This window comes from Agrilus planipennis, unplaced genomic scaffold, assembly GCF_000699045.2.
Source record: "Agrilus planipennis isolate EAB-ADULT unplaced genomic scaffold, Apla_2.0 scaffold37, whole genome shotgun sequence".
Taxonomy (NCBI): domain Eukaryota; kingdom Metazoa; phylum Arthropoda; class Insecta; order Coleoptera; family Buprestidae; genus Agrilus; species Agrilus planipennis.
Genome location: NW_020438995.1, coordinates 1,554,995 through 1,563,381, shown reverse-complemented (window position 1 = coordinate 1,563,381; position 8,387 = coordinate 1,554,995). Strand labels below are relative to the sequence as shown.

At 35.5% G+C, this 8,387-nt stretch overlaps 1 protein-coding gene across 1 annotated transcript in view; it reads right to left on the bottom strand.

The window, feature by feature from the left end:
- Positions 1-1,723, bottom strand: part of LOC108745104 (protein turtle) — a 150,116-nt gene extending 148,393 nt beyond the window's left edge. Inside the window, 1 exon segment of the mRNA XM_025975742.1 lies at positions 1,416-1,723. The gene's annotated coding sequence lies outside the window, so the exon portion shown is untranslated.
- Between the last annotated feature and the right edge of the window lie 6,664 nt (positions 1,724-8,387).

Here is an 8,387-nt window from a genome sequence, read left to right as displayed (position 1 = left end):
GTTGAAAAAGGCTTACTATCTTGCAATATCATCCCTAAACTACTTCAGCTGTCAGTACCTACATCTAATGTATGTCTACAGACTACAACTTCCAACTGAAAGAGCTGATTATTTCTCTTTCCGATCATTGTCATATACAAACGAATCTATTTTGAGAATTAGTTCCTGAATGAAAATGTAGTTCAAAAAGGTTTATATGAAGATGAGTGTAGCAGTTTAATCCCTAATGATTTGCCACAGTCTCTCGAAACTTCGCTATCAAAATATTCAAACTGAAATATACCTACCTGCATGTCATCCCAATGTTAAAAAGAAATTTTTTAAGTTATTTTGTCATTTACCAATGTGAGGTTTTCTTTAAAAATTTTTGGATTATTCACCCGTAATTACTGTGTTGTAAAATTGATACATTGTCCGTAATTATACATGGTAAATTTACAGAACGAATCAAATAGACCATACAAATTAAATGTAAACATATCCATTTGTGCAAATAAAATGTACCTATTAGCTCTACCGGATTTGACGATATTCTCCAACCACTATTTGTGGATATTACATATTAGTAACCCATGACGTATGTTGCACCTAAATAGTAAAACAAAAAGCTCTTTTACATTTGCAAAATATGCCTAATGTAGAAACCCATAAAACCACGATTTAGGTGAAAATGGTTAAACCTTAAATTGAATGTTGTTTGCGTGGAATACGGAGATTATAAAAATAACATCCGAATAACAAGGGAATTCTAGATGGGTAATTTTTTTAAATTTGGTAGCTACATTTTACAAGTTTACCTATATCCAAGTAATTGAGAATAGGTACGTACGTATTAAATGTAAATAAATAAAACAAACTGTGGGAAAATGTTTTTAATTTTTTAAATATAATAGGTAGGCAGGTATTCGTCAAAAAATTAATAATGAAAATATTTGGAATTAAAATTCTCAAAATCAAAGGCATTCGTTTTGAATAAATAGGAATTAATTTAGAATTCGATAATTACAAAACAATTCAGGTGCTTTAAAAAGGCCGAACAATTTAGGCGATGTTTATGGTACCAGCATTGTTTTATAATATAAATGTATGGAAGGAAAAAAAAAATGGGCGATGCTCTTTTTGTGTACGAGTACGACCGTTGGAGTATCTTCGCTCGAGATCATTTTGTTTAGATCTAAACAACGGTACTGGTACTGTAAAGTGGGAGCCTTGAGCTACTCCATGTGAAACAACATTACCCAAACACATAGTAGGTATACCCACATAAATACAAACAAACCGTTTCTGTGTCTAACACCCTGGCAAGCGCATGTTTCCTTGATTTCATCGATTCGTTTTCGCGACCCCGACGATTTCATCACTAAAACTGGCCCTCAAATGCCCTTTTAAACATGTCCAAGCAAAAAAATACGTACCTTTAATTCAAGTTGTTCGATGCGAAGGCTAGAGAAGAAGCGGCCGTTAAAACGACAACGTACAACACGAACTAGAAAAAGTATGCACCGTACTTTTCACAACAAATATTTATGTCGAACTACACACAAACACGTCCACATGCACCTATTATCAACGGGATTTTTTTCGAAAACGGTTTCGTTGTTTCGTAGAAGGGCCGTAATAACATCTGCAACGCGTTCGCTACACCTCTACGAAACACTCGTGTGTTGAAGCTGACGCTCGCGGCGGTTCTTGGACGAAACGGTGCGACCGACAACCGACTCGCTGAAGTTGTTCAACCACGTCTTGCTCCTCCTGCAAACAGAGGCGGCGCTTTCATCAGGATACCTAACTCGAAAACTGCTAAACCTGCTCTGCCACATTGATGCGCAACTATATTCATTCAGTAGTTCTGTCGCCGTTCATGAAACGGCTCCAAATTAAAAAAATTGTAAATTTTTTATTGCTAATAAGTGTTTATTATTAATTAAACCAAAAGATTCACCCCAATGGTCACAAAACTTGGTTCAATTCAATGCGGATGTGAGCATTATCAAAGCGAGACTCCCCGCATTAGAAGTGACCGAAACATTGTGACCCGCAGTGACCAAGTTTTGTGGTCATTAGGGTGAGTCTCTTTTTGGTTTATTTATGCCTTTACTACAGTCTCCACTTTCTACTTTATTTCTTATTATATTATTAGTTTAAGATTGCGTTTGTGTTTCGGGTCTAAAAGCCGTCGTTGGTTGGAGTTGCTCCTTCCTTGGCTAGCTTTTTCAGACATCCTTCGATGTGGACTCCACGAATACTAGTTGTGATAATGACATTTATTTTAACTAATAGAAAATGCAGTTATTAATTTTCAAGAAAGTGTCAATTTGAAGAATTAAAATCAAATTTGGGTTGAAAGTTTTTTTATAAAATTATAATCTTCTATTAATGTTTCGCCTTAAGATGAAAATGCTTCCTCAGGACTACCAATGTTTCGCCTTAAGATGAAAAAGCTTCCTCAGGACTACCAGTGTTTCGCCTTAAGATGAAAAAGCTTCCTCAGGACTACCAATGTAATANAATGTTCAGTCTCTCAGAGTCTCTGAAGGCGAGACTCGAGTCTCCGTCTCTCATCGAGTCTCTCAGGTGTCGCTGAGAGAGACTGTCAAAAAAACTGTTTAGCGTCTCTGAACGAGAGACTCGAGTCGCTCATAGAGAGATCCTCATTTCGTATCTGGTCTCTGAACGAGAGACTCGAGTCGCTCATAGAGAGACCCTCATTTCGTATCCAGTTTCTGAACGAGAGACTCGAATCTCTCAGTAAGTGGTGTTTCGATAGACATGGTTAAAAAGTTCAACATATTTCAGAGAACCCAGTCTTTCTACGAGAGACTCGAGTCTCTCAATTTTTAAGTTTTATTCATTCAGTCTCTCTGTGAGAGACTCGAATCTCTGAATTAACAATTTTATTCGTTCGAGTCTCTCATACAGAGACTGTCAGAGATCCATAAAAACACCTAGGCAATAACTTACTGTGAGAGACGCTCTCAGAGACGCTGAAAGACTCCGAAAGCCTCTGAGAGACTGAAACTTTTTATCTAGGGAACATACTAAAACTTCAAAAAAGTCGACGAGATGTACGTTAATCTCCACCAATATCAGAAGTTTTGTAACACCGTATGGCCTAAAATATAGATGCCTTTCTTCTAAATTTGGATGTATTCCTGCGTATATAGGTATGGTACTCTGTTCCTTATCTTTCTATTGTATTTTTCTAAACGAAGATCTTTTTCGTTGCATAATAATAAGTTATTGATCCGCTATTTAAACAACAGATGGTTGAAAGTACCTAGTATAATTTTGCGTAACGTCTGCATTAGAACACATCATGGCATGATGGTTTAGATCGCGCTCGATAACTTCTTCTTTTGAGATCATGTTTGAAGAGCGGAATTTTTTCGTTATACAATAGTAAACAAGTGGATGCTTGAGCAGTGAAAGAAAAAGTTCTTGTTAAAAAGCTCGTACAGTTATCCATCTCTGCTTCCTCGATCACTTGCTGTTATTCAATAGTGTGATCGTTATCTCGCGGTAGATCATTGTGACGAACACGTGGTAACCGGTGGATTTAATACGTTGGCAGTACCGTTATAAGAAAGCAAAATGCAAATAAGAGAAACAAAAAATACAACATACGTTGTTTTGAGCGTATAAAAGTATGAACTGAGCAAAGTGTTATGTCAGTATCGTTATAGACTGGCTTACGTTTGCCGAATCGATTGAGCAGATATTAGACAACACCACCCACAGGCTCTTTTGCAAGAATGACTGCGAGAGAGTAAGTCTCGTTATACAGAGAACTGTAAAAAACGGGCAATATGTCGATTACCAACGTAAGCTTAATGCTTATCGCTGGAATGAATCCGTTTTAATCCGCTTTAAAATAATAAAAGTCTCAGGTGGAATTAATTCGTACTTCTTGCCCAAGACCTACCTGTAATGGCACAAGATTAATATTATGAATATATTGACTGTAAATAACAATTCACAAAAATTAAGACGCCTCTAACTGCATTGATACTGGACAAAATCAAATACTGGATCATGAATACAAAGTTTAAATCACGTTGTTGATAATTATTAATGATAGGTCCTTTAATAAAAATATGGTATAAAGTAAAAGTGGTTCCATTTTTTCAACTTATAACTCTATTCCAGTTTAATAATTAATAATTTTAACATGGACAGTGGGTGCGGTGGAAAAAAAAGGTTAGAAGCTTTCGAAATGTGGTGTTACAGGCGAATGATGAGGATACCGAAGGTTAGAAATGAAGAAATATTAGAAAGAATAGAACAGAGGACTCTATGGAAGAAGATAGTTAAGGGTTGTTCTAGTTTTAGGGAAATGCGAAGATTAACTCAGGATAGGAAAGAGTGGAAGTGCGTGATCAACCAGTCTTAGGACTGACGACCTTATCATGATGATTATATGCGTGCGTGATCAACCAGTCTTTGAACTGACGACCTTATCATGATGATTATATGCATTTTGGGGGTTGATTTTGAAAGAAAACTTAAGACATATTCAGAAAAAACTGAAAAAATTTTTGAGGCTTAATTCGTCTCAGAACAGCTTAGCCCTTGGTGTACGAGTTCGACTTGCACTTGGTCGATTGTTTTTTTTATTGTTGTCCCTCTCACGGTCAAAACTCGTATGACATGGAATTAATTATTTGTAGAGCGATCCTATGCTCTTAGAGATACAAATCCTACCTTAAATGCAAAATTTGTACCTTTACATTAATTGTGTGTAAATTTATGACCTATTTTGTATTTCAAAAAGTCGAAAGTCAAGTTGCAGGAGATGTAAAACTATCTCCATGTACAGAACAACAGTTTTAATCAAGTGAATAGCAATTGAATTCCGCTAAAGTATCTCGTTTACTAGCAAATGCTAGTATTATTAAGCGCATAAATTGCTTTAATTGAGTTTAAGTGAGTGAGTGGCTATCGGTGACGCCATAAACGAAGGGCGTTGGCCCTTCTAAAGGTACAATATAACCGTATGTTGAAAGGGTCTCTTCACGGAAGAAAAAGTTTTATCGTAAACGTTCTCCGTTCTATGTTCTCCTTGATGAAACCTTTGTATCGATCGGTTAATTTGCTTTTCCCCATCAAATTGAATTATTTATTGAATGCCCCGTAGCAGCTGTGTACCAACTCTGCTACAGGGCATTCAATAAATAATTAATTTATAGTGGACGTTGTTCTATTCTTGTTTTTGTCACCTTGTCGGTGGAGAGAAGCGATCGCGCACTTGGGACAGACGAACGTTCGTTTTCCATGCCATGCCCAAAATTAATTTCGAGCTTCTTCTGGTGGCCAGTCTAGCGTGATTATTTTTATTGAGTAACGGATTTGGGCGAGATTCTTGCTTTCTTTCATATCGGCGGCCCCCATTGTGACGAGACGCCGCCGTTGCCGTAAACGTTAATGTGGTTCCCATCATCTGAAACCAGCGCGATTCTTTTCGGACCCGAATTATGCGGAAATGGCGCAAAGGCGTGAAATAATGACCGTTGCGGTAAATTATCTGCACTTTACACTATACAATTGTTGACATATCTGAAATGGAATAAAATAATTCGAAGTGGTCTGTATTCTGTCGAAACTGCCAGACGCGGATCGCGATTTCGATCTTTTTGGATCTTCTCATCAGCGCGTCGCAGGTAGCTCCGACAGAACACAGACCAACCTTTACCTGCTGCCTTAACAGGGCGTTTTAGAAAATACTACAACTACTTCGTGCTACAGATGGCGTTTACTGCGCTAAAACGCGCTGTTAAGACAGCAGGTAAAAGTTAGTCTGTGTTCTGCCGAAGCTGCCTGCGACGCGCTGATGAGATCCAAAAAGATCGAAATCGCGATCCGCGTCTGGCAGTTTCGATCGAATATAGACCTCTTCGAATTATTTTATTCGATTAAGCTAACGTGAATATTAAGTTTAGGTTGGCTACGCCGGAATTCGTTCTCAGCAAGTAGATATCCACACAAGGGCATACGTAATCCTAAAATGTAGCATCATGCTACAGATGGCGTTTACTGCGCCATTTGTAGTATTTTCTATATCTGAAATGGTTTAGATAAATTTATAATATTAATGTAAAGACGGTTAACGTGTTGTTACTAACTGGTGTACGTGGTGCTTTTCAACATTTAATTAAAGTTACAGCTCGGCTACGGATGTGCTTAACATCAATAACTGTCAGTATTCTTTTAAGAGGTTACAAAAGACAGTTGTGCGAGTTGTACTGTTATTATTTAAAGATGTTATTTCATTATACAGGCGTTTATTTGCAAATTGCCTAGTTTATCTGTAATTATAATTAATTTAATGAGTGACTTCCTGCAATTTCGTGATTAAAACATTTAAATACCTACCAAATAATTATTAAAAAGGTTTTTTTATTGAAGAGGGGTCTGATTGTGAAAGGATGAGGCAATTATCAGGAAGTTAGTACAATATTGATTTATTAGCTTTAAAGACAGTATTCTTTTCGTATCTCTACGCACATAAAAATAAGTTATACCTTTGTTTTTAAGATCGTTTTTATTTATTTTTAATACGTACATTAATATTTATTTTAAATACATGCTTAGGTTTCAACACAATATTATGTAAATATAGTAACAGGCACAGGTACAAAAAGATAAGGGATGAAAAATTAGAACGAATCGCTAATTTTCAGTATCTAAGAAGTCAGATAATTCAGGATGGAAAGGAACACTCGAAATATAAAGCAAAGGATAGCGCAAGGTTGAGTCGCCTTTAAGAAAACGAAGTCACATTTGTGCTCTCGAACGGTTAATTTAAAGATTCGAAAAAGACTATTATATATCTGGAGCACGATTCCGTACGGGTGCAAAACGAGGGTGTGGTAGAAAAGAAAAGGTTAGAAATGAGGGAGTATTAGAAAGAACAGATGAACAGAGGTCATTACGGAATTCAATAAGAAATAGGTGAGATATGTTGGTAGGACACTTTATCAGATATAAAGGGCTAGTTAGATTTATTAGAAAATCGGAAAGAATGTTTACTAAAGTCGACATTTCTCTATGAACAGGTGCTTTCCAATCTCAAAAAATGTACAGGAAGTTTGAGCACTTTTCGGCCACTTTGTATGTTCCTCGCTAAAAAACTACTATTCGCTCGGAATGTATATTCTTAAGAAAACTTTTAAATTTTTATGAAGAGTGTGGGTGTTTTGAAATTCCCGATATCACCACTACATTTAATTGATTTGTTACAACTCGCACCAGAAATCTAAAACTTATCTATAGATTTGAAGACGTTTCATGCTTAGTATTTACAAAAATTTTGGTGTTAAGTACTTTGAAGAGAGACAAGACGGTTATTTGAAGACAGTTACTTTTAAATAAAATAAGAGTGCTGTATTTTAGGTAATTCATGGAAAATTATTGTTTTAAAAATATCTTGCAATATCATCCCTAAACTACTTCAGCTGTCAGTACCTACATCTAATGTATGTCTACAGACTACAACTTCCAACTGAAAGAGCTGATTATTTCTCTTTCCGATCATTGTCATATACAAACGAATCTATTTTGAGAATTAGTTCCTGAATGAAAATGTAGTTCAAAAAGGTTTATATGAAGATGAGTGTAGCAGTTTAATCCCTAATGATTTGCCACAGTCTCTCGAAACTTCGCTATCAAAATATTCAAACTGAAATATACCTACCTGCATGTCATCCCAATGTTAAAAAGAAATTTTTTAAGTTATTTTGTCATTTACCAATGTGAGGTTTTCTTTAAAAATTTTTGGATTATTCACCCGTAATTACTGTGTTGTAAAATTGATACATTGTCCGTAATTATACATGGTAAATTTACAGAACGAATCAAATAGACCATACAAATTAAATGTAAACATATCCATTTGTGCAAATAAAATGTACCTATTAGCTCTACCGGATTTGACGATATTCTCCAACCACTATTTGTGGATATTACATATTAGTAACCCATGACGTATGTTGCACCTAAATAGTAAAACAAAAAGCTCTTTTACATTTGCAAAATATGCCTAATGTAGAAACCCATAAAACCACGATTTAGGTGAAAATGGTTAAACCTTAAATTGAATGTTGTTTGCGTGGAATAAGGAGCTTATAAAAATAATATCCGAATAACAAGAGAATTCTGGATGGGTAATTTTTTTAAATTTGGTAGCTACATTTTACAAGTTTACCTATATCCAAGTAATTGAGAATAGGTACGTACGTATTAAATGTAAATAAATAAAACAAACTGTGGGAAAATGTTTTTAATTTTTTAAATATAATAGGTAGGCAGGTATTCGTCAAAAAATTAATAATGAAAATATTAGGAATTAAAATTCTCAAAATCAAAGGCATTCGTTTTGAATAAATAGGAAT